Here is a 27,380-nt window from a genome sequence, read left to right on the forward strand (position 1 = left end):
CCTGCAAAGCTGACTTTGTTGCCTCCTCCTAGACTCTTCATCTGCCTGATGCTCAGGAGAGCTCCATACAACCATGCTGCTCCTGTGCATGGAAGAAGCCACTTTTTCCTCATCTTCTCTAACCCTCTTTCCTGGTCAAACGTTGTTTTGCCTTGTTTCTGAAAGATTTTTAAAATAACAACACTGAACTTTAATAAAAATTTCAATCAACATTAGAAAACATTTGTTCCACTTTTCTCACTGAGCCTTGGGAGTCTCAAGTCAATGCTTCAAAATAAATCACATAGAATAATTCTGTCTGGTTTTCTGGTGGCTTTTTTCTGCCTTGTTATTACAACAAATGGCAATTACTTGATTTTATTTGACAGGCCAGTGATGGAAATGGATAGATGTATTATAAAAGGAGACAGAAAAATATAGCATCTGTAGTGATAATGTAAAAAAAAAAAAAAAAGCCAAGTACTACTTTGAATGCTTACAATGAACTGATTATCTGTGGGTGGTCTACAAATAGAAAGCTATCCTACCCAGACTGTAAAATTTCAAAAGCACATTACTTATTTGTGATGAGCTGCAACTGCCTCAGAATCACCAAATGACCTTGGATGGAAATCTGAGAGCAGGTTAAATAAACTAGAGCTGTGATCAAGTACAAGGCATCTTACATTTCTGTGTTTTATAAAGAGGCCAGTGAAGTTTTATACAATCAGACAGCAGAATCCTCCTCAAGGTACTTTCTATATGATCTGTTTCCATGACTACCACGCTTTTTAATAACATGTTTTTACAGTTCTGAACTTGGCTACATATACATAATGCAGATACAGTAGTTGTTTAAATAGTATTTGATGAAATAGATAAATCAATACAATTGATGAGAGAGATTACATTGCACTGGGGAAAATTCATGTTAACACTGCACCTGCTGAAGCAGCAATTCTTCATTTATACCAGTGAAATAAGATTAGAGGTTGTTTTTTTCTTAGTGGCTTCATTGCCTTGCTGAGGGTGAGAACTTGAAAGGCCCATTTTTTATTACTTTTTGCTTTGCTGTACAATCAATAAAAATCTGCTTTGGTTGCATGGAACTGCTTTCTGAAACCTCTTGTTATAACTTATTCATCGTTATGCATTAGTGATATTTATGGGGACATTCACTCCATACTTTAAACATTAGGTTAAAAAATCCCTTGGCATTTGAGTGACAAGGAAATATATATGAATTCACAAGCTTATTTTTCTTTATTTGAATCGTAATGCCATCTGCCAAAACTCACTCTCAGTATGATTCTGTGACAGCATCAGGAAGGAACTTTGCATGAGGAACAGGTGTGTGGTCCTTTGTTAACGTACCAGACACAATGTGCTCACATTCATGAGGGCACTTTGCAATTTCAGTGTTGAATTAATACATCTATTTGTGTCAATGACAAACTAATCAGGTTTCTAAGTCACTTTACCCTCAACAGTTTTAACTGTGTGAGATAATAATACAATAAATATCTACCCATTCTTTCTTCATGTTTCAATGTTCATTGATATTGGCATATCCTAACATGGAAGAAAAGATATAGGAAGAAAGAAAAATAAAAGGAAGGCAAAGGGAATGCAAAATATGTGTGTCGTCACTTTTTCTGACATTTCAGCACATAAAAATTAAAAATCATTACTATGAAAGAAGATGAAAGAACTACTTTGCCTTCCTTTTATTTTTCTCTCTTCCTTGATATAAAACCTCCCTAAGAGTGAATAGAGTAGCAACCTAAACACTAGAGAGGGGACTGAGAGAATACTGTGTTAGTGGGATGGAGATGGAAACGGGACAGAGATGGAAAAAACAGTTACTGGAAGTACAGAATGTCTGCTCACTTTTTCATGCATTGTAGCACTAGACTATTTGCATGTCAGGGGACTTTTAGGTTACTCAGTCATGGCTGCCTTTATCATAAACATCAGCCCAGAGAGATTGAGGCATCTGACTTTCATGATACTGATACATGCAATTTTGGAATCAGCAACTGATCTACTTAATTCCAACAGAAAGTAACCTTTTCCCCAGCATTTGCCCTGGCATGGGTATTATATAAATTGGTTATTTAAATTAAATTAATTACTTTTAATCGCATTTGTGCTTAATGGCTGAAGTAAAGTTTCCAAATTGAAGCTGTACCAACTCAGCGGCAGAATAAACAAATTTCAATTTGATTTCCTCATTTTCCGCCAGTCTTTTAATTTCTGCTCTTCACTGTACTCCAGTCCCTTCAGCTGCTTAAATATCAAGGTCACTACAAGTTCTTTAAATAAAAGAGACTTCCAGACTGCTTCTGCTACAACTATCCCAAAAGCTGTATGGTCTGCCACAAAGTTACTACAGAATATAGGAACACAAAACACAAACATTGAACAGATCTCCCACGGCAGTATTTCACGTCAGCCTAGCTTTGCCTAACTATTTTTTGCCTTTCTAATTCTTCTGTAAACCAGCTTAGAAGTAATCAAATAAAGGCATACAAAGACATATCTTTTACAGACTGACCTAGAGGACACTTGATTGAAATTTTTAGATGTTTCTCCCTATGGCCCAGGAGAAAAAATCAGAGTGATTAGGCTGGGTCCCCTCAATGTCAACACATTCAGAAAGCCCAGTAAGAAAGGCAGCAGCACGACCTTACTGACTACAGCCTCAGTTATTTACAAAAATACAGGTATGAAGGCCCAAAAGATACTATAAAAACTGCTGTTCAACCAAGGCTGTCCCTAAAGCACTAGAAAAGAGTCTGAGTACATCAGACAAAAAAACTGCAGAAATTGCAAGCAGAAGAAATGATAAGATTGATTCTGTTGTCATTGTGTGTAAGTATGAATAGCTGTATAATAAGCAGGGAAGAGCAAATAAGTACAGGACAGATCAACTTTTTGTGGCTGATTATGTTTCTTTTCAGTCATTTGCAGTCTTCATAAAACTTAATAAATTGTACTGACCATCTGCAGCCAGAACTCAGAGGATGAAAATTTATTGAGTCTTCTATATTGGACAGGTGTAGAGACTATTGTCTTAAAGGCAAGCAGAGTTGGAAGGGATTTTACACCTCTCTTGATAGGCACTGTACTGATACATAAAGTAATGGTGAAATTATCAGCAATAGCTTTCAGATGCAGGAGAATGGGAAAAAATTAAGTTTCTTTATAATTTATGATATATCCGCTGTGTACACTTTCCAAGAGCTAGTTATGTTTTTCCTTAGCAACCTTTAATTATTTTGAGCAAAATGTTATATACCTACTGAATATGTGTGCTCAGTTCCTAAGTTTGCCTTTTGGGCTGAGCTACAAGTGAAGACTTGTGGATTTAAACTAGTGATTACTTTCTTCTTCAAACTGCATTTAGGTGCTTGCATTTCACAGGCTTGGTTAACATCTGGTTCACTGCTCTGTGCTCACAGAAAAGATGATTTCTGTACCATGGAAAAAAAATAAGCCTCCAATCCTTTATCAGAAGCCTTAAAAATGCAGGGAACTGAATGCTACATGCATTTTAGGTGCACATTTGTCTCTGCTCCAGTGACAAAAATAGCTGTGCAAGTGCCATGTTTGTAAACTGCTTGGGTTGGAACACTTCTAACACCTGTGGCAATGGCAGGCTCTGCCAGCCTTTTAGTACACAGTGAAATGATAAAAATGTATTAGCTTTCCACTTTTCAGTTGCAGTGCTAATTACACAAGGCAGCTGGTGCTGCAGGAAAGTCTGCACTGTTTAACAGTAAAGGAGTTTAAGCGGAAGGAAGGAACATGGTGCTGATTCACAATTGTCTCATTTTTGTCTTTAATCTATTTTTTCCTTCCAGCATTTTAAAATGACTAGATGATGAGAAAGGACTAAGGGACAGGAAGACTGGTGGAAATATTGAGAAAAAGCAATGCTGGGCCTGTGAGGGGAGGAAGACATGGCATGATAGCTGGGAAAGTCTTGCTTGGACTGGCCCTGAAGTGCTCATTTCCCTTCATATATTATGTCTCTCCTTGAATTGTCAATCTCTTCTCATTTGCCAGTACTATTTCCTCCAGTTTTCCTTTCTTTTTTTTTTTTTGTTTGTTTTTGGTTTTTGGGGTTTGTTTGTTTGTTTTTGTTTCTACTTCTTTTCCTCTTTTATTTTTGAAATTGCTTGAGTCAGTAATAAGCAGGATAACCTTTGGTCACCTAAAAGTGACAGAAGACAATGGTGTCTCCTGCAAGTTAAAATAAGAACAACTGTTCCTACAGTTTGTACCACATAGCCTAAAGAAGGGAGAATGTTTATGTTTACAAATTCTGAGTTTGCAGAAGCTGAGACTGCATATCTGTACAAAGTGTAAAAAAAAGGGGGGCTGTACAATATGATTTTAAAATCATGTGCTGATTGTGCCTTTAAACACGAAGGCCCCAGTGATAAAAATATATAACTCACCAGTGAGTGCTTAACATCCCAAGGATTTAATAAAACTAAAACTCATTTAGATGTCAGTCTAAGGTCCTCCTGAGAATATTTGCATTTCCTTGTCTTCTTATAATAAAGGTAATTAATGCCACTCAGTTTTTTTAGGACTACAACTGTAAACAGGATAAATATGGGCTGTATCAGGCCTGTTAGATTTACATTGTCCCAAAGAGTCTGATGTTTGCAACACTTAATTGTTATGTGGTGGGATGACCCTGACTGAATGGCAGGTGCCTGCAAAAGCCACCCTCTCAATCTCCTCCTCTGCTGGACAGGGCAGAAAAAATATAATAAAGGTCTTCCCCTGTTCCAGCATGGAGTCCTCCAGGGATTCCAGGTAGATCTCTTCTCCCCATGGACCTCCCTGGGCTGCAGAGGCACAGCTGCCTCACCAGGGGCTGCAGGGGAATCTGCTCTGGAGCCTGGAGCACATCCTGCCCCTCCTTCTGCACTGACCTGGATGTCTGGGGAGCTGTTTCTCTCACAGGGCTGTTTCACTCCTCTCTCTGGACGATGTAGCTGTTGCTTTTTTTCCTTTCCCACTGTGCTTCTTAGCTATGCTATCCCAGAGATGATGCCACGGTCACTGATTGTCTTGACCTTGGCCAGCAGTGGCTCCATTTTGTAGCCACTGGACAGGGGGGAAGCCATCTGCCACCAAAGCCTTGCCATGAGAGCCCAATACACATTGTTTTCTCAGATTTCCAGTATCCTGCACTCTTGTGTTAGGTATGGTGATATCTAATTACCTGCAGAACTGGAGGTCTCCTGAGCAACTGCAACACTACAAACATCAAGGTCATTTTCATGTCCCTACACAAGAGTGCAGTTAAAAGCAACTGGTGTCAGTGTCTCTGACCTAAACTCTGCCTACTCTTTGATTTGCAGGTCAGGCTTTTGCTGTCAGGACACTTCCAAAGTCCTGAAATAATTTAATAAAGTGAACAGAGACAGCAGCAATTCATAGCAATCAACCACAGGCATTCCCCTCCACACTTGGTGACAAAATACTGAAATAGCCGATGAAAGTAATGAAAAATACTGGATTAGTATCAAGGTCCCAGAAATCATCAGTTCTCAATTCAGTGTGTTCACACAGCAAAATTGGAAGTCTGGAGGCTGTTTTGCCCTAAAAATGGCAGGCAGCAGCACCTTCTTTGCTGTAGCAAAAATAATTCACTGCAACCAGACAACAATTAAACCATTTCAGAGATCCAATTATCCTTGACTGATGGGAGATTATAGTCAACCCTGCTCCTGATTCTACATTGCTCTCTTATGAAAGTTTTCTCAAAGCCTTTTGGGATCTTTCTCCTAACTGCTAATAGCAATAGGTTTATTTCTTTTTATTACAAGAATAAACATTAAAAAACCTTTAAAGGACTGGAAATTTTCTGTGGGTCTATTGATGACTATGTTATTTTGTGTAATCACACTTGTCTCTCATGAGGAGGAGCTCTCAATAAAGGACTCAAACTGTGATGCAGAGCAGAAAACTTTGATACAGATACTTTAAAATTCTTCTACAATTCAAGAATACCCAAATAAGCCAAAACCTTTCTTTCATGACACTGTGCAAACCTGAGATAATCTGGGTAATTTTATAGCAATCAGAAGGAAGGGATATTTAGCAGGGCAAAAGGACTGAGGAAATAGAGACACATAATGTGGAAGCTGCTGCAGTAGGAACATTTCTGTGCATGGACACATGAATTTGCATCACCCACTGGCAGTAGCTGCCCAGCCCTGGGTGGTCCTTGCACTCAGCTGCTTCTCAGCCCTGGTGGGAACCAGACTGTCCCCTGCAGCACAGTGGGCTCCTCTCCCAAAAAACCTGCACTAGAGTCATTGCTTGATGGGAAGCAGCAGAGTTTAACCCCTGGTAACTGTCCGTTACCCATGTCTTATCTGAAAAACCAGAAACTATTTATGGAGGGGTTTTTTTTCTGTTGTATTACCTAATCTAATGGTCAGAGGGAGATCACTCCTCAAGGGAAACTACTGTTATTGCCTCATATGTAGGCCACTTATGTTTTTAATTTTGATAAATTGCTAAACATTTCTGATACTAAGGACAATTAAAGACTGTGACAGTAAAAGGAAAAATAGAATAAAAACCAAAGCCAAGGACGTGAGTACTTGATCTGTGAGAACAAAGTACTGGATTAAAGAAAGGGAAATTCATTCAGTTACTGCAATATGCATCTTTAGATGCCAAATATGAATACAAAATTCAATTTTTAATCCATCTAAAAGTGTATGTCTGCAGTCTTTGATTTAAACTCATGTCTAATGCAAACCTTATTAAATAGATGAAAATGTTTGAAAGAAAGAAAAGAGAGAAGAACCAACTGCATAATTCTCTTCTTCTCTTCCAGAATAATATCTCAATCTCTTCAGGATAGCACACAAAGGTCCTTAATGTTTTCCCTAAATCAGTTTTTGTTTCTTCTTTTTTTTCCCATCTTAATAGCTATTTTGGATAACCTTTGTGTTATCTAGAGGCCAGAAAATTGGAATTTCTGCTAATGGTTCTACTTCTAGCATTCCACATTCCTTTTTGAAGTGATATAAGCTAATTAAATGAAAAGAAATAAAACAAATGTGCATAAGCAGATTTTGAAAACATCAAAGTGCAATTTTCAGTAAGGACAGTCTCTTTTCTGATGTCCATTCCAAACTATAGACTCACACCATCCACAGATTATTTTTCATATTTGCCAAAGAAAATACCTTCTAACTCCATTTGTATTCAGTTGATGCAAGACAAAAAAGATGAAGATATCAAAACCAGACAGTGTTGCCATATGTTCCAGTATAGAAGCAAATGATAGTACACCAACACCCCATCACTGTCATATAAAAAGGAAAGATAAATGTACCCTAAAAAAATCTACTAAAGAATTAAAAGATGGATAAGATAACAGTTTTAAATTAAATAAACCAATTTAGCCCCCTTTTTTCCTTCAACATTCCTATTCTTTTTTTTCCACTTTTCCCGTTATTAATATTGTTACAGGTTCTTTCAGTACTTCCTCTCAACTATCATTAGAGATCTCAATGTAATCTTTGACCAGTAGCTTCACATTTATTTTTTTCTTACAATTAAATCTTCAAGGAACTACGGCTTGAATAGCTTAAGAATATGTAAGCTTCTTATATCTGTTATATCAAAAAAATCTCAGCCCACACATTAGTGGTCCTCATAACATCAAATCATAGTATTATATGTGCTGCTCTGTCAATTTTTTTTAAACTTGAAATGTGTGACTTGTCTAGTTTTGTGTTTTAATACAAGTCTAGATTTTCTCATCTCAACTCCCTTTTTCCCATCAAAATGTACTTCCCCTTGAAAGAAGTTTAGGGTTAAGGTAGGCTGTGCTTTGCTTTTTTGTGGTTATTGCTGTGTGGGTATTGTTCTGGGTTGAGGGTATCTTTCACCCGGTTCACCTTCAGCTGAGTTCTGAACACTGCATGTACACACAGGAATGGAGCTGGAAATATGAAAAGGATGGAAAATCCCTGTGTTCAAGGCTGTGCTTTCCAAGTATATAGATTACTGGATTCTTCAGTTTCCTTTTTATCTTCAGAAGAAAGAATAATTACCTATGAGCTAATAATCACATTAAAAACTCCAATGGAATTACAATCTTCAGGAGAAATGAGGAAGGCTTTGAGCAACCTGGTCTGGTGAAAGATGTCCCCATGCATGGCAGGGGGATTGGACCAGATGATCTTTGAAGGTCCCTTCCAACACAAACCATTCTGTGATATAAAGGATAATTGGTGACATGCAATGTGGACAACTTGTCTCCAGGAGTGACAATTTCTCTGCATACAAGCTACTTCTTTTGTTGCTTCTTCCACCCCTTCTTTTCTCTCTACAGCTTCCAACCAGTCACTGTTCAGAGATACTTTTTCCAGATCCTCAGTTCCATTTTTGTGTATCTATCTTCTCACAAATGTGTTTCCTCCTTTCTTAATAAGTATTTCTGCAAGTTGCTGCTAATAATTTGTGCTGATTCACCCTGAATTAGCCTTCAAAATGAATCAGAAATCTTTAAGAAGTGTTATGACTTATATAAAATATGTCAAAAAGTGGCTTTTCTCAGGACTGCTGGTTCTTGATGATGGTGTAGGTGGGCTTCTCAGCCCAGCAAGGTGTCATTGCCACTACTTTTTTTGAAGCAGACACAAGTCTAATAATACATTAGTCATTTATATGGAATCCTTCCCCCATAATAATGATCTTAGAGCATCTGAAGGTCTGTGAACTGATCCAGAGTGCAAAACCTGACTGGCCTGACAAAAACCAATATTCTAGGTGGGGAAGGAGGACTTCTTGCAGACCCCTTAGGAAGCACAGGCTGGGAAGACAAGAAGGGAAAGTTGCCCTTTATGTGATAGAACAGCTGGAATGCATGGAACTCTGCCTGGGGATGGATGAGGAGCCAACTGACAGCTTGTGGATGAAGATCAAAGAGAGGTAAGGGTTGGTCTGTGTTTTCTACAGGCTGCCTGGCCAGGAAGGACAAGTGGATTAGACCCTCAGGAGAAGAACCAGATTAAACTCTCTACAGAAAGAGAGAAGCAGCCCCACATTTGGAGGCCCTGGTCACCCTGGTCAACCAGCCCGAAGGGACAGGTAAAGACTGAAGGTACTTCAATCTGCTGAAGGGACAACACAGCAGAGGCTCCTGGAGTGCAGCAGGAGCTTTTTCATCCAAGTGAAGACAAAGAGGAGAAGTGATCTGCTGGATGTCATACTCACTGGTTGGGGATGGGAAGGTCAAAGCCAGCCTTGGCTGCAGTGACCATGAGTTAGGGGAGTTCAGGGGTCCCTCTCAACATCAAGCAATCTGTGATCCTCTCTCTCAGGGCAGAAGACACTGGCAGCATCTACAAGATCTGAGGTAGCCTAGATAACTGGATAATTATTTGCCCAAAGTATAAAAAAATAGCTTAAATAACTACATAGAAACAGGCACAAGAAAGACAATGCAAGTGTACAAGAAAAGTGAAATGTACAATAGTACATAATGGGTGAAATCAATTTAGCCTCTGTATTTATTCCTGCTTATGTCCATATACAGAGCCTACTCAGCAGGCACACACCTTCTGAAAATGCTTAGGTGTTTGCTTTTACTGCCTAGATCTTTTAAATCTAAAGCCTTTTCATTGAAGTTCATTGAATATTAAAGAAATTTGCTTTCCTGTTTCACAAAAGTATTCCCTTAATCCTTAATAGTACATGCTATCACATTCCAATCTAAGCTGTAGGACTTTTAATCATATTTACATATCCAAGTAACTTCTCTCTAATCACACAGGCAACCTTTTTTTGACATTTATTGACTTATTTCAGTTCAAGCTCATTAAACACAGCTGTTCTGATGCTTAAGAAAAGAGCAGAATGTAAACAAACAACCTCCCACTCCTCCCCAATTAAGTGTAAAGGTGTAAAATTCAGAAAAGTAAAATGGCTGATTTAAATTTTCTCATCTGAGTTCTCTTCTCAGGTCCAACCAAGCCTTCAGTTTCTTCCTCACTGTGAACTGAGGTGTACTTGCAGGATTTCCATTGAACAAAAGGGACTAAATGTTGTCCTCAGTTTGTAGAGTGCAAGCCCTCACTGCAGCCACATATACACAACTTAGGTCCCAGAAACTGTCTAGCTATAGACTTGGCAGCACAGAGCTGCAAGAAATCTAAATTTATCTCATGCAGAATAAGACCTTTAAAAGCTAGTCAGGCATCCCCTCAACGTGTTTGGAAAGCTGATCCTTAATTTCTTCCATGCACTGGAGTTGTCAAGAGTTTTCTTAGATAATAAGTTATTCTGGGCTGACATCAGCTAATACCCATTTGTTTGGTAACCTCAAAAAAAAGGCTCTCTTTTATACTATGTGACAGTACATATTAGTAATCATAAAGTTATAGCAGCAACAGGTCAAGCAGTGGCAAAACAGTGTTTTCAGAGTAACTGAAAGTTATTTTTCTGTAAAACTTCTAAGCAAACACAATAAAGACACGCAGGGCTGTTGAAAAAGGTTGCATCTGTGATATATAATGAATTTTTAAAATTTATGATAAACAGCAAATTAGAAAAGAATTCTATATTCTTAGCAGGCTGAGATGGAAGCAGATGGAGAAATTGATAAAATGGGATAGATGGCATTTCAGCTTCTGAGCCATACTGTTGAGCATTTTTGCTTTTCTGAGATTTCCAGGATATGCAGATATATTTCTATTTGATTAAGCCTGAATTTTCCTCCAGTTACAACTCAGCATTTATTGAATTGCAAGGATCCTTTTATTCAAGAGTTCATGCGCTGACTTCAGGTAAATCATGATTCTCAGCAGCATCATCCTCACTACTGAGGTATTTTATGTTTGTTCTTTAAATTACTTGTTCAAAGCAATACTTGCTTTCCCAATATGTAGCTGAATAACTAATTCTTCAACAGCTTAGCAGAATCTTTACCATATGAAATGCCAAATCTGGTTTCTGTGCTCAGCTTTCTTTTCTCACAAGACTACTGATACATGCTTACACCCTACTCCAAAATATCCACAAAGTACAATAACATTATGTTAAGAAGCATTTAGATATGAGAGTTTAAACAGTGCTTTTGATTCATGATATTTAAACCAAGAGATTAGCTGATTAAATCTGACAAAATAATAGCACCTGCTTCTGAATGTGGAGCTGTTATTACTGGTGGCAGAGTTAAAGTTGCTTTGAGATTGGTAGCTACAGCTTGTACTGAATCCCTTAGACCTGGGCCAGCACACATTAAAGTCAATAGAAAGGAGATTTGCTTGCACTGAAATCAATCAGAAGTGAACTCGTGACATTTAGAGCTAGCAAAATTGTATGTATTGTCTGCTTAGTTTCCTAGATGCATGGTTGTTTTGCCTACAGAAGCAATGGTTGTCATAAGAACTTCTGGGCTGCAGAAATAGGGATACTTTCAAAGGCACAATGTCAAGTCATTTGCTCCTAAGGAAATTATCTTTAATAATGCCCTTTAATAACATGTTTTGCTCATGCAGGGGGGTAGAAATACTCAAAGGAAAATATGGAAAATTTTATTTCAAAGGAAAAGCATTAGCTTTATAATGTCTTTTCTTCACAATATACCAATGTTTTAAAATATCAAATAAATTAAGCAAATGATAATATGCTCATTTTTGCAGATGGGGATGCTGAAACACACACACACACAAAGATGCAATTTCTCAGTCACACATTAAATCCCTGGCAGTGCATGGGACAGAGTCCAGGACTGCTGATTCTCTGTGAACCTCTACACTACACTACTCTCAGCATGATTTAAAGAGCCACCTTCATTCTCAGAAGACAGCTTTGTAAAATATAATTTTGCAAAAGACTCTCAGCTGGATTTCACATGCTTCTAAGTCCAATTTTTTCCACTCATGCTATTTCCCAGATTTTTGATTTCACAATATGTTTTGGGATTAGCTTCTGAGAGCCTTGAGTTTCTGCCAAACATGGATTATGGATCAGATAATGCTAATTACAATTAATAACATGGGCAAGAGTATAGTAAATTGAGAAATTAACACAGAATTAATTTAGTCACTGAAAGTTGGAGTGATGCTACAAGAACACAAAATCCATAACTAGAGACCAAAATGTGATAAAGATTAATGTTTAAAATATTTATTCTGAATGGAGTTGGATGATAAGTAAATTTACTTACAGACCCATAACTATTCAGAAACAGGGAATAAGAGTTGGGATAGATTTGGCTGCTGATATTTTTTTCTATTATTCATAAGAGTCATACTTGTTTAATTTAAACACAGTGTGCAATTACTTGCCATCAAGATATGGCCTCTATGTTCAGAGAAGATTTGAAGGAAATTCACCATTTCCCAGAAGTACAGCCTTACCATTGTTCTCAGTCTAAAAGTAACCGTTTTCATTTGCTTTTGCTTTTTCAATTCTTGTGATTATTTGCTTAACAGACTAGAACCAGGAGTTCACATATTTTCCTGTAAGGGCGCATCCTTCTCACTAGGTTAAAAAATTACCCATACTCTGTATTTTTTACTGGTTGGCTGTGCACAAAATGGAAGGGATTAATCACAGGACAGATTAACAAAGCAATGCCTATGAAGGTCTGGTGCATAAACCTGTAACTGGCAAACCTCTGCCCACAACAAGACTTTAATGATAATCATGATGGACATGATTAACAAAACACCCATTTTACGTGTAGTGTCTCACACTACAGTATTGAGGACTGGAACAGGCAGACACATAAATATGTGCCATTTCTATGCTCTCATCCTCTTTTTTGTTACTTTTCTCACTGTAGGAGCTAGCAGTCACAAACACCTTTATGAATGATAAGGATGAGTTAGAGTATATGAAGAAAGGTAATTGTGAAAATTTAGTGATCACTGCACTGTTCTTGAAAACTGTTCTTCCTGATCACAGAGTAGAAATTATATCAGTAAAAAATTTGAAAATTGGGCAAATTTTTGTGCTATGTCAAAATTTTAAAATTGACATCTGAATTTTTCTAAGTGCTGCATCACAATATTTTTAAAAGTATTATTTTGCATGACTAGTTACATGAAAAATTATAAACTGCTTATAGCCATTATGCAAGCAGCAAAATGCAACTTCTAAATTAGGTGTTCAGTTATTTTCTTTAATGTCATTAGATATTTGGTGACTACATGATAATAATTTCTCAGCCCTAGTTACTGTATATTATTTGAATTTGTTACACTAGAATCTGTTTGTCCAAATGAACATTAGAAGCAAATGGTGAAGGGACCACAATTATATTCTTTATAATAGACCTTTCAAAGAGTGATATATTGTGTTGATTCTGATGCTAAAATAGCTGAAAAATTTCAATATTTAGAACAGATGCTTTAAAAAGACAAATTCTGATCTATAAGTTCATACTCCTAATTTGAAAAAAATGGTACGCAAAATCTTTACTGTGGAAGTGTTTCAATCAAGATTTATACACGTTCAAATTTCCTTCTTCACCCTTTTCCCAGACTATTATGACCATTGTTACTTTCTAAAATCCCTGTAAAATATAATGTGATTCAATTTTTATAATTTGGAGAAATACTGACTAGCATAAATCCTTTACGGATGCTATTACAGATGTACTGATGCTAGACTGGAGTGCTTTGTGGAAGTAAAAAACATTGCATGTGTGCTGGATATAAAAACTGTAAATTTGAGCAAGGTTGACCAGCATGTTTAATAACCTCTTGCACATCAACATCTGAAAACACTGAATGATGGAAGAGACAGCAATGCCTTTGTGACAATTTTTTTTAGCTCATCTGTAACTCTTAACTGCTGAAATGTTCTATTCCTGGCTCACAGGCATCTTAAGTACACAGCCTCACAGAATGTTTCAAACCAGCAGTTGTGGTGGATGTTTGAAATCATAGTACAAATATGGTATTTAATTTCTTTTCAGCATCAAAATGATGTAATAAAGCACCAGTCAACAAACAGCAGAGATTTTGGAGAATGGCAGGTGACCAAGGAAACGATGACAACAGTATTATAATAAATTCATCTCTCAAAGGGCTTTGGAAACTGTGCAGGCACTTGGATTGTTAGTGTAGTATGTAAAATATGGAAGAAAACCCCAACACTTTCAGACCCAAATGATGGCAAATTTAGCTGGGCTCAGTGCCCCACTAATGCTGCTACACAGCTCCAGGAGCAGACTGAGGAGATGCCAGACTGGGGTCTGAGCAGAGCAGGCACCCAAATATACACACATCCAGTTTTGTACATCTGCAGGCACACACTGCTTTGGAGGGCTCACTCTGGAGCATTTAGACACGTGAAACATGATTTCATAATTCAGTGGATGTTTCCACAGTATTATCTTTTTAACACTGACATAGTTTTCCCTCTTGTGGAAATAACAAACTAGCAGAGAATGGCTCTAAAACAAATGGAAAGCCAGATGAAAAGGAAAAAAAAATCTATGTAAGGCAGCGACTGAGTCTGCACTATCTCACTGAAGAATATATTAAAGGTGCAACATTGCATTATCATCTTTGAAACCTTAAATAACCTCAGCTAGAAACAGCACTTTTTGCAGTCTTTTATTTTTTTTATGAGAAACCACACTAGAAAACAATCTGATTTAAAGAGTTTGAACTCAATAGTTTTAAACTTCTTTGATAAACGAAAATAGAAAAAGCCAACAAAAGAAATAAAATCCTGCCAGGGAATCTGATGGTAACATCTCTATAATTCAGTTTCTCAGAAGACAGAAATCTACCTGATTTGTCTCTTTAAACTAAATTCAGCTGGATTTCCTCAAGTACACTTAAAGCCTTTAGTGTGACTCACTTCAATTTAGGATCTAGAGAACAAGGAGAAATAATTGGTCTTGAAGAAAAAAAAAAAAAGAAAGAAAGAGAAACTGCAATGCAGAAAATCACAGTTATAAAATGGGAGTTTCAGCCCATGATATTCTGATATTCTGGAGTGGAGGTCAGACAAGTATGAATGATCACGAGTGAAAGCAGAGATTGTACCTCCTGCTTACAGCCAGGTCTGGTGAATCTCAGATCTTACCAAGTACCATGACATCACTCTCTGACCAAGCAAAGGAAAGGAGAAACTGTCCAGAAAAGTTGTCAGACAAAGAAATATGCCCATTTTACCAACGCCACAGCCACACTCACACAGGAGGCAACTGTATTTTAAAGCAACTAGCCTGTGATCCTGTAGCAATTGTGATTATTAAAATGTATGCCCAGAACCCAGGTGGTTCTCCTGGCTATGTTGCAGGAAAACAGGAGAACAATCCTGGGGAGGACATCAGCCTGGAGGATGAGCTGTTCATGGAGCTGCTCCCTGGTGGCTTCAGAGCAGGACCCTTATGTTGTGGGCAGTTCTGGCCACAATGACTGTCACCAGGCTGCTGGAAAACTCCCCTCAAAACCCTCCTTCCACTTGCTTTGAACTTCTGGTAGAAAATTGAAATGAAAGTGGTCCAGCTATTTCCTAGAAAAGGCTCATAAAAATGTATTTGGGACAATGATAAAAGAAATCAGTAGATCTTGATTTTGAAATGCTATAAAAAAGTTTCTGCTTGGGAACAGCACTTAAAGAGAATGTTTTTACATCAAGCAGGGCCTTTTTTAGACTCAAAAAAAAATCACTAAATGTTTCAAAACCTGGTCAGGTAAAATTTCTGTAGATCCTGTCCTTTCTGAGCATGCATAAATGTGCCAGCTGATGAGATAGAAATGTGCACCTTCTTATCACAACTACTACAAACATATCTGCATGAGATAACAGAGGGACAATATCAGGCTTTGTAAGTACTTGTTCTTTCCAAGATCATGTAATCCAAGATACTTGAATTTCACCATTCCTTGGCCTCTGGGAGCACTGCTGTGCTGCAGGCTATCCAGCCCCCTGCTAGCAGAAGACCCTACAGACCTTACAGAGCAGTCTATAGGCACAACCCATCCACCCTGCTGTTTTCTCACGTGAAAGGTCTGTTATTGAAGCTGCCCTTTGAAAAGTTGCAGATAAACCACATGAACAGAAATATTTCAGTGTTATCCCCCTCCCCCAACTTAAAAAAAAACTCAATAAAATATGTGTAAATTAATACTAAAATTTTATAATTAAAACTGAAAATTTAAGATGAGTTCCAGAGTTTTAAACCCACCACTGAAAAACTGAACATCACATTACATGCAGTGTAAGAATGCAGGTCTTCAGAGCTAGATTCAGCAAGAGCAAGTTAAACCAAGGCTCAAACTGCCCCACTTGGCCACTTCTTCCTGCAATTCCCTGCATCAAATACTTTGCAAAAGAAGCAAAAACATCCCACAGGCACTAGTCTCTTCTACAGAGCTCTGACCCATGCCAGAGTACACAGAGTTCTGTCCTTTGTACTCAAGGAAGAAAGAGCCTAAGTGAAAGATACTCATACTCACACGAGAAAAAAGACAATACCACAGTCTATATGAACAAAAAACCCAAACTGAAATCACACAAAAACCCTGAAATTTAACGTGCTTGGATTTTCAGGATTATGCTTCTATCATCTTAGCAGCATTATTTAACTGTCTCTTTTTCTTTGTGTGTGTTCATATATTGAAATATATTATCTAGGCCAAAGTTTTGTTCTGTCTCCACACGTATAATAGGATTCAGGAAGACAATTACCACATGGCAATTTTTTCATACCTGAGGTTTATTTCAATATACATTTCACACTGATATGATCACAGAAAAACCAACCTACTTATAAAAATCCTAGTTTTCCTCAAAGCTCAAATGGAATGCAGAGTGACATTAACATTTTAATTTCTCGTTTTGATTACTTGGTGGTATAAGGATAATGCTGCAAATTAATTAATAAAAATACAGCAAAATGCAAATAACATTAGTCTGAGCAAGGACACAAGTCTTTTTTCAAGGTACCTAGGAGACCTGAAGGGTCTCTGAAGGGACCAGAATATGGAGTCACAAAACCAAAATAGCTGTATATTCCTATGCACAGTAACAGAAAAGGAAACTGGACAACTTAATCCCTTATATGTGTATATTAAAGCTGACAATTGAGGTTTAAACAGATTTAAACCAATTTTAACTACCACACTACTAAAGAGTGGTTGAAGAGATAAAGAGTAGTTGAATAAGATAAATAAAATCAAAAAGCAGATTGTGGATTATAACTCTATAGAGATTCCATCTGATAGTAAACCCAACAGCTAAATAACAAGGTTTTACTGATTCTATTCTCTGATATCCACAAAAGGTGATCTGAGCTGTGAGTAGGACTACTGTTAATTAATCTCATTCAGCAATATGCTTAGCAGTTACATAGCAGCAAGCATTCATCAATATTAGTGTAGTTAGCACCTTTACTGTATAAGTAGCTCCAGCTACCAATTTTTTTAATTCTTAATACTATTCCAAGTGCTCTTCTGCTACTGAAGAAAAGTATAGGCTGAAATAGTGATTTCACAGTACAGTTAGCTGATAAAATTGTCTTCTTGCTATTGTATTTACTTCTCAGCTGGAAAGGTGGAATGTATACAGTTGTTATAACAGTTTCCACGGCATTAATGAGACAGTTTCCCTTGAGCTGTGGCAGTAATATTTGTGGTTAATTTGGTTTTAGAAAGCTGGAGAACGAGTTTCAGTTTATATTTTTGCAGAGGTTAGGAAATCACTATGAAAAAAATCAAAATACCAAATGCTTTGGACAACAAAAGTTTTTTCTTGCCACCTTATCTAGGCACATGGAAAAGAGCTACCCAAAATGCAGGAGAACTTGTGGTCATTGGCACATTTACTTGGTTTTGGAGGTTGATCAGAATTTCAATGAAAGCTTCATAGAACTTTTCTGTAACAAAAGTTACTAGGAAATCTGGCTTAAGCAAAATGTAATATTCTCAAACCCACGCCACTTGTACTTACAATGTAGTGTAAGAGCACGCTCCAGGCAAGGTCTGAGACTGAATTCACCAGCCAGACATTTCCTTGCCTTCAGAAATGCTCTAAATGACTGCTCTGAGGCAGCTCAGGTGTTACTGCTCTAAGTGGGACATTTAGATACATCTTGTGTTTTTCAGCTGATGTTGTAACCCTTAGGAACAAAACTTAAAAGCAGGTTCAGGAGGTCTCCAGCTGCTCAGGAGCCTCCAGCCATTCCCCTGCAATCCAAGCCAGTCTGGGTGGGCTGCACTGCACACTGTCTGTCCTGGGAAGATCAGACACAGCAAAGCCTCCCCCCTTCTGTACCATCACTCTGCCTCTGTTCTGGGCACACATGAAACTGGGAGCCCAGCACCACGGCATCCACTCCTCCATGCCAGCTGGGAAAAAGCTCTCTGGGACCCACTGCCTGCCCCTCAGCAGCTCATCAGCTCTGGAAGGGCACTTACCCTGAGGAAACACCACTGCTGCAGCTGCCTGCTCCCAGCCAGCACCACTGCCTCTTATAAGCATTGGAAATACTTCTAGAAATATCCTGAGAAGCTGGACTGGAGCCAGCCTTGGGCTCCTGGCCCTGGAACACCCAAGCCCATCAATGAGCCACTGCAAACCCAGCTGGCAGGTAGAGGAGAGAAAGAGCTTTCACAGTCGCTTCTTCCAACTTCTGTGTGTTGAGGGAGATAAAATGGGCAAACATTTCTTCCTACACAATGCAATGGGTGTAGAAATAACTTGAAAGTGTGCCTGCAGTCCAGGGTAGTAATGCAGGCCAGATGTAGACAAGGCCATTGATTCTCATACTAGGAAATTTAATTATTATTAAATAAAAGGGTAGAGGCAAATTAATTCTACACAAAGGCAGGTTAAAAAGATCAGAACTGTTTTAAATGGGTTTTTTTTGTTCAGAGATGGATACACAGAAAATAAATTGAACATGGTTATTTTCTGCACATTTAAATAGAAAATCTAAAGCCAGTGAATTTAAGTAAGGGAAATAGATTTTTTTTCTGGAAGACCTGATTAACTCAGCACCACAGAATATCACCAAGACTTAACAGGATTTAAAACAGGTTTAGCAATTTGTAAATATAATGAATATTTTGGTTAATAACTGAAGGAAAAATATCCTTCAGATTGAGGTCCTATCACAAGCTCAGGAAGGTTAAGAGGAAACTTCCTCTAATTCAAATTAAACTTTAATTGCCACTCCTGGGCTTCCTGTGCTTTTCTCTGAAGCACCTGCCATTGTTAGTGTTGATCAGCAACAGGAGTGCCTATGCTCATAGCATTCTGCAAAGCAAGACCAATAACCTAAACCCTGCACAGTTTTCTGTACAAGTGCTGTGATTTCTACTGCAAGAAATAGCCACAAAGAAAATTGTGTGTGCTTTTGTTAACTCTGTGATTTGGCAGCATGTTGTGGATTGTCTGTATCAGTTTTTGCTGATGGACTGTCCCTTCCAGGCTGCAAAAAGAATATTCACCAGTATCACTCTGCCACTCACTGCAAATGGGAAAAACAGAAAGGCAGCAGACAGGGAGACAAGATGCATCCCTGCAAATAAAATGTAAGATAGAATTGTGGGCCTGAGTTTCTTTGATATGCTGTCCTCAGATTGTCCCAAATGACTGTCTTTAGCAGCAACAGTGCACTGGAAATCATCCTTTAATTTTCAGAGTAAATTAGACAAATCAGGACATGGAGTTTAAAGGGTTCTGTAGCTGAGTATTTGTTGTGTATGCAATTTTTAAATAATCACATTGAAGTTGCTTCCTGGTGTCTGTCCTTTGCAAGTGACAGAAACTACATTCCAGAATCTTTTTATTCAAACGAAATTTATATATAATATTTCAATCACTGGAGGTTGGCTACTTGTATTCTTATGACAACATGAATGCACATTATTCAGTGATATTCCTACTTTGGCAAAGGGAAAATCACTGTCACCCCAAATTCCTCCTACCATTTCAATAGATTAGCATTATTCTTTTCACTTTCTATTATAAAATGTTTATTTATTAACATTTCATCTCACTGAGATGTTCTAATATACTTTAGCTTTCAGTATTCAACCAGACTGAAAATCTATTATGTTTTATTAATCACTGGTAAAATACATAAATCACTCAAATTCCCAGATAAATGGTGTAACAAAACAACAAAAATAATATTATTAGTCCCAATCAAATTCTGTAGTTATGACAACCAGAAAATTCACAAACCACCTGCACTAAGAACTTTGTGGGTGCCTGTTTATTTTTTCCTTTACAATGTTTTTCCAAAAACAGAATGTTAAAGACTAAAATAATTTCTCCTATAAGGACAAATCAAGAAATTCGCAAATCCCAATATATATTCGTATTTATGTTTTTGAAACATAAATACTAGAAGCTGATGTTCATGGTCCCAGGATGTCAGAACCAGGTTTTGGGGTTTTTTCCCTTAGTGACAGTTTTACTTCCTGATAAATAAGTACATTTTATTACTTAAATAACTGCAAAACACACATCCCATATTGACTCTAATCTGAAAGTTAAAAAAGAACACCCCATTCTTGGGAAAGCAGGGCTCATGCATCTTAGGATACTTTTAGCCAAACATTTTACAAGCAAGCCATTTAAATTTGACTTATTACATACTGAACTGCTTTACAGGAGCTGAGTAGAAACTCCAGAGACAGCCACTAATCTATTAGTGTACACACACATCTTCTCCCACAAACTTTTATGCAATTAGGCCAGGCTATAACTTTAAGTGCTCATTATCTTAGCTACACAAATCTTTAGTTAATTTTCATACACTATTACGGAATATGGGTCAACCTCATTATTTCCTGTCTACTGAGGATAATTCCTCTTCCTGTTCATAAAAGCTGAATGTTATAACCTATGAATTAAAATACTTGCCTTGTATCTTAGCTTTTATTATTATTACTGCTTATGCAAGTTCCACTAGAAACAGGATTTTTTGTTCTGTGCCTACAAGTTCAAAGCCCAAGGTGAAACTTCACACTGAAGCTTATATGTGATTAAACTGGAACCTGGCAGAGACACAAACCCAACATGAGGAGTTCAACTCATTAAAAAAACATCAGGCAGGCAGGTGCTCGGCAGTTCTGGTGTGACTGAGTCACACAGCAGATGGGGGTGAATAGTGAGGGGCAGATCTTTGCTGGTGTGCATTGCCTGAGCTCTGCTGGCTTCAACAGAGCTGTCACAGTTCACATGAGAAGAGATATGCCCCTGACTACTGCACACAAAAAAGCAGATACCCATCCATGTGTGTGACTTAAAAGCAATGGTAAGAGCCACAATACTTGGATATGAGGGACAAAATTCCACCACAACATCTAGGATTTCATGAGGTAACTCAATTTGCTCAGTCAAATGCAAGACTCTTTAATACCTGCTTTTTAATTTTTATTTTTTTAACATGTTGATTTTAATTAATAACTCCTTTTTTGGCTGGAAAAAGTAAAGACTTTAGGATATAAATGCATTAAACCCAGTGTCACTCCTCTGCTGTTACAAAGTGCTATTAATAATCAGAACAAAGCCAGTGTTTACTACACATGGATGTGCAAGAGTATTCCACCAAGCTTTGGTACCTTTTTAGTGGAGTGTATGGGTGTGTGCAGGCATTTACAAAATGAGCCTTTTAACTTCTTTCCAAAGTAAGAACTAAATTAAAAAGCTAATTTTCTGCAGTTTTGGAGCCAAATACATATTTTCCTCAATGTTCATAGGGGTCTGTCAGCTATAACAATCCTATACACCCTGTAAGAGGGCTCTTGATGCTAAGTTTTTGTCATCCTGGTAACAGCATGCATGCTTCATCTTTCCAAAGTACAAATATTTGGGATGCTAAGTGCCATATCCTATTGTATTTGCTGGGAAATGCCCCAATGGAGGCAGAAATGATCCATCTGACTCCATGTTCTCAGAAGGCTAATTTATTACTTTATAATACTATATTATATTAAAGAATACTATACTATATTATAGAATACAGAAATGATACCTACTAAAATGCTAAAAAGATAATAATGAAAACTCGTGACTCTTTCCAGAGTCCCGACACAGCTTGGCACTGATTGGCCAAAGAGCGAAAACAACTCACACCAGAATCCAATCACACAATCACCTGTGGGTAAACAATCTCCAAACATATTCCACATGAGCAAAACAGAGGAGAAGCAAATGAGATAAGAATTGTTTTCATTTTTCTCTGAGGCTTCTCAGCTTCCCAGGAGAGAAATCCTGGGTGAAGGGATTTTTTCAGAGAATGTGAATGCCACAATATCCTGATTTTCCTGGGCTCCTGCTGTTAGATAAGGGGGTGCATGGACACAGAATGCTGCTCCTGTGAGGGGTATGCTGTGCAAAGGGAAAGGGAGGCAGCTGTGGCTGGTCTCCAAAATACTGCCCAGGAGGACTCAGGGCAGCACAGGGCTGTGTGTGACTCTGAACCCCTGGCTGGAGAGCATTTGTACAGCCTTCCCCTGTGCTGGGGTATTGTGTGTCCCAGATCCAGCATTCAGGGGTGTTTCCCATGGGAGCATGGTGGGGCTGAGGTGACACAGTCAGAGAGAGGAGCTGAGGGTTGGTAAATGTGTGGCAAGAACACGTGAGGCTCAGCACATCTAAAGCTGCTCACAGAGGAGAAATCCAAACCCAGGCTGGGCTGTGCTGTTCTAATTGGAGTCACAGGGTGTCTGACAGCCTGAGCCTCCTGCAGCTAGTGGGACTTGTAGCTGAAATATGATGATTCAACTGTGAAATTTCATCACTGAGTATGATCCTGCACCATACCAGTCCAAATGACAAACTCTGAAAAGCAAGTAAAAGTCTTGGAATATGTCAAGTTTTCTTCTCAATAGGGTAAATTGGCACTGCTCCTGGTCACAGTAAGCCAGAGTGCTCTGGTCAGTATGATCTAAAAGCAGATACTGCTCATGGCCACATAATGAGCCAGTGGCTGCTGTCAGATTGAACTGATATGCAGCATTTTTTATTTGTGCAATGATCCTGTCCTAAAAATTCTTACTATTACAAAGATGGACACAAACCCAGACTCATTGTGAGTGTGGTGTTATGCAGCATTGGGCCCACTGTTTGTACTAACGGAACCTCTTCTCACTGACTTACTGTGCTTCTTAATTAACATGACCTTGTAGGTCATTATTTTCATTTAAGGGAAATGCTTAATGAGCACTCTACTTAGTCGTTCAAAAATAATTGGAGCCACTTAAAAGCACAAGAGTGCTCAGAGAAGTACCTGCCCTGCTGTGCCCCACAGGCCTGAAACACTGATACCTTTCCTGCAGGATCAGGGATTTTTTTTACTCTGACAAGAGAAATGAGTTTGAAGTCTCAGATATTATGTGTGGGGGCTAATTCCTCCTACTTAAATGATGTTAAGGAAGCATCACTTAATCAGAGGATGGGGTCAAAAGCCTCTCTGCCCACTCCCCTCAAAACAGCAGAATCGTGATGTCACTAAGTTCAGTCAAGAAAGCCTTTGGCACCCTGGTATCCACTGGGAATGAATCTTATTTTCCCTACCAACCCCCCAGAAAGCCTCACCAGCCCAGGTGTGGGATCTGTGGGGCTGGCCTGACACCCCTTCTGACCATCTGGAGTGTCTGGAGCTTCCACAGCAATTCTGCTTCTCATGCCCAGCTTGTTTTTCCCTGACTGACTCACAGACTGCCTCAGCAATCCTTAGCAATCTTCTATATATTTTTAGTTCCATAAAGCTTCCAGCTGCTGCACGGGTGCTGCCCTTCCTGGGAACTGTTGGCCCTGGTCACAAAAGAGGGATGCTGCCTTTTCAACTCCTTTAGCCCTCAGTATGAGGAATCCCAAGGCCAGAGAGAGGTCTACCCTAAGGGATTTCCTTCTTGGGAGCTCTTGAATTCACAAGCATCCCCATCCGCATGCAATGCACATGGCGGACACAGCAAGGCCAGGTGTGGGTGGTGCCTGTGGGGAAGGACTGGCCAGTGTGATTTTACTCTGTTATTTCAGTTGCAGTGAGGTAAATCTCATCCTTTCATTCACAAGCTCTGCCCGTTTTGTTCATATCATGCAATTTCACATGGAAGTCCATGACTTGTTTCTCACATTTAACCTCAGCAAATGCCTGTGCACACACAAGCAGGAACACCCAGCATCTCTTCACCACAGCTGAGAACAGCAAGGGGAGCCAGGAGAGCCCAGCTCTGACTGGGGTGGCAGGGCTGCAACAAATCATTACTTCCTTTTTTCCTGCCCAAGCCATTTATTCTGTTACCAAATATACTCTGTTCTTTAGGTAACCCACCAAAACCCCATGGTTGCTCACATCTCTGAGCCCAGCTCTGCTTCTTCTGCTGCTCCTAAAATTCTTGCTGAAGAGGAAAGGGAATGCAACAAGTCACAATCTTGGCTTCCTATAAGAACAGTGGTCTGACCAGAAACTGCACCTTCCAAGTGAATAAATAAGAGGAAAGGACAATACTCTTCAGTCAGAGCAGAATTTCCCCCTCACAGAAAAAGCTCATGCTCAGACAGGCCAATTCAATGGCAAGACATTTAAATTTTCCAGCTTGTGACTGGGAAACCTATTGGCATCCATCCTGTCTATGTTCCTGTGTTGATCACCACCATCATCTCAGCTACAAGATTCATACAATGTGTTTTGATCCTTTTCAATTTCAACATCCTACTATGGCAGAAAGACCAAAATGTTTTCTTCCATTTATAATGCATTCATTCTTCACATCCCCATGAATCAGAGATGATGCCATGCTAATAGCCTCTGCTGGAACTGCAAGATTGAAAGTAGACAGTCTGTGGGAGGAGAGGTTGCAGGGTCAAGCATATTACTCTCAAATGATTCCAAAATGGCTCCACCAGGTCAATTATTGCAAGCTATTATGGTACCTGTCTCCTCTGTTCAGTTAGATTGAGTGCAAAGCCTCATTTAAATTATAGATGAGAACAGCACAGTAGTTACAGACTCTACATAAAATTAATGACACACCACAATGCTTAAGTAAACGAGTTTTTTTATGTTCACGAATAAAATGAAAAGAAATAAGGAATCATCTAAGAATTAAGCTCCTCAGTACCCTGAGCAAACAGATAATTCTCTTTTGGATGTTCTACTAGTGTGTACTTTCACCAGTTGCAAACCAGGCAGTACACACAATTCAACACTTACTTGAATCCTTAATAGAAGGATACTGCAGCCAGTCTGACAAAGTGAAACCAACCCAATAATTGTTTCCTGATAGTCTATTAAATGATAAACATGAGACTGTAAAGGAACCGTCTGGTACAGCATAAACAACAGCTCTGACCAATTAAAAATGTATATTACCAAGACACAGACTTTCATGTGGTGGAATAACTTAGTGGGTTTCTATCAAAGTCTGTCTCACTAGAGATGTGATCAGAGACAGAGATCAGATGAAGCTAGACAGAGAAATATGAGCATCCAGTACCAAGACAGACTTTAGGAACATTAAGAACAACAAATATTAATTAGATGTCCATTATGAAACTTCAGCTTTTGGCAGCCTTATACAGGTTGAACTTCTATGCTGTACATACCAATTTGCATGTCTCACATCATCTTTTTCACCTGCACTCTTTTGATGATATTCCTAACTTTTAGGCATGTGATTTTTCCCAAATGTCTTTCCAGCTAGTCAGAAAGGAAGACATCAGATAAGAGACAGAGAATATTGATTATATAGTCCAAGGTATATATTTCAAGGTAGCAGCTGACCTTGCTCTGTGGCTCAGCATTTCCATCTGCTGATATATTTCTCTTAAAAATATTATGAACTGAAAGAATAGCAAAACCCCATCAAGGCAAAAGAACTAATTCTGATCTTGCCTTCAGCTTGACCTTGACTTCATTGCAAGGTACCTAAACTGTTCAGTCATTTCATGCCCTCCAGCCTCACTAAACTGAGCTCTTGTTGGTGGTATCACTTTCCTCTGCATTCTTGGCAAACAGTCAGACATGATTCTGCTTTTCTTCCTCACCCAGACACACTCTCAGAGGTGACACGAGCCTCCTGTGGGGTACTGGGTTTCTAGATGGCAGATAATTACTGCCATTTCACTGAGATCTGGGTGGGGAAGGTTACTAATGTATTAGAGGAGTGATGCGAGGCTGTCTGAAGGGCAAAGGATGAGATCAAATTTTACTGCTATAAAGGATCACAGGCTTTGGAAGAATTTTTCCTTTTCAGGGGTAACCAGAACCATACATTAACTAGCATTACTAGCATTACTTTCTTTTCAAAGAAAACCAGTCCCTTGCTTTTGTTATAAACAAAAGCAAATCTACAGTTTTTAAAGAATTAATGTAACCTTCCCTAAAAACTAACAGCTCCATGGAAAGGAGTATGGACCATAGCTAATCTGGAATACAAAATATGTGATAGAGACAAAGCTTCCAGTGAAGTTGGATTCACTGACAGGTGGAAATATCTTTAACCAGGAAGTATCTAATTGATGGAGAACATGGGATAAAGATTACCAGGGACTGGAATACGGGGATAGTGTGGGGTAGGGATGCCCAAGGTTTCTGATTCTCATAAATCTTTTTGCAACCCTTTCTGGGTATGTATAGCACAAAAAAAAGTGAATCAAATAAGTTTCTCTGTAATTTTGGAAGTTTCATAATGGTGATTTTATTTTTGGCTATCTAACCTCAATAGATAAAGGGTTGCATAACTTACTCCCTTTCTCCATTTCAGTAGCTGGTGTGTTTTATATTGGTGCTTCTGATGTGGCTTTGTTATAGCTGTAAATATGGAGATGGAGGCACAGTTTCTGGAGCTGTATTTATTAAATCTCAACTGAGACTTTCTCAAAGGATCAAATGCAACTCAGGAGCTGGGGAGACATGACCCTGCTAGAGCTGTAAGGCAGTGGGGAAGCTTGGGAAATGGCAGAAATCCCAAATGCACCTAATTAAAATTCACCCACCTCTCTGAAGGGAAAGCTGACATGAACTTATCTCTGAAGGGAATTATTCTCCCTTGGGATCCTGCATCCTCAATTCTAGGACTTCCAGGCTGAAGAAATAAATGCTGCCTGCCAATATAACTGATGTTTGCTAAGAACTCTGCAAATGTTACTAATTTTGCCTTGTCAAAATGGGTACTTCAGAATAACACGAAAGTTGTCCAGCTCACATCAGTCAGACTATCGATGAGTAATGACAGCCTGGAGGAGTAAAACCTGAAGATTAAGGACATAGCAGTGCTTGATGATTTTTCATTTCTTCCCTTACAGTTTTGAAACTGACATTGACTTCAAAAGGCATTAACTCCCCCCAAACAAACCCAACCAGTATTTTTTTATTTTGTATTTACATATTTACATATTAAGTTTTTGTTTTATAC

The 27,380-nt window shown here is 38.6% G+C and overlaps 1 protein-coding gene across 12 annotated transcripts in view; it reads right to left on the reverse strand.

Moving 5' to 3' along the window:
• Window positions 1–27,380, reverse strand: part of MAGI2 (membrane associated guanylate kinase, WW and PDZ domain containing 2) — a 700,805-nt gene that overhangs the window by 168,449 nt on the left and 504,976 nt on the right. The window lies entirely within an intron of this gene.

Source organism: Camarhynchus parvulus, chromosome 1A, assembly GCF_901933205.1.
Source record: "Camarhynchus parvulus chromosome 1A, STF_HiC, whole genome shotgun sequence".
Classification (NCBI taxonomy): Eukaryota; Metazoa; Chordata; class Aves; order Passeriformes; family Thraupidae; genus Camarhynchus; species Camarhynchus parvulus.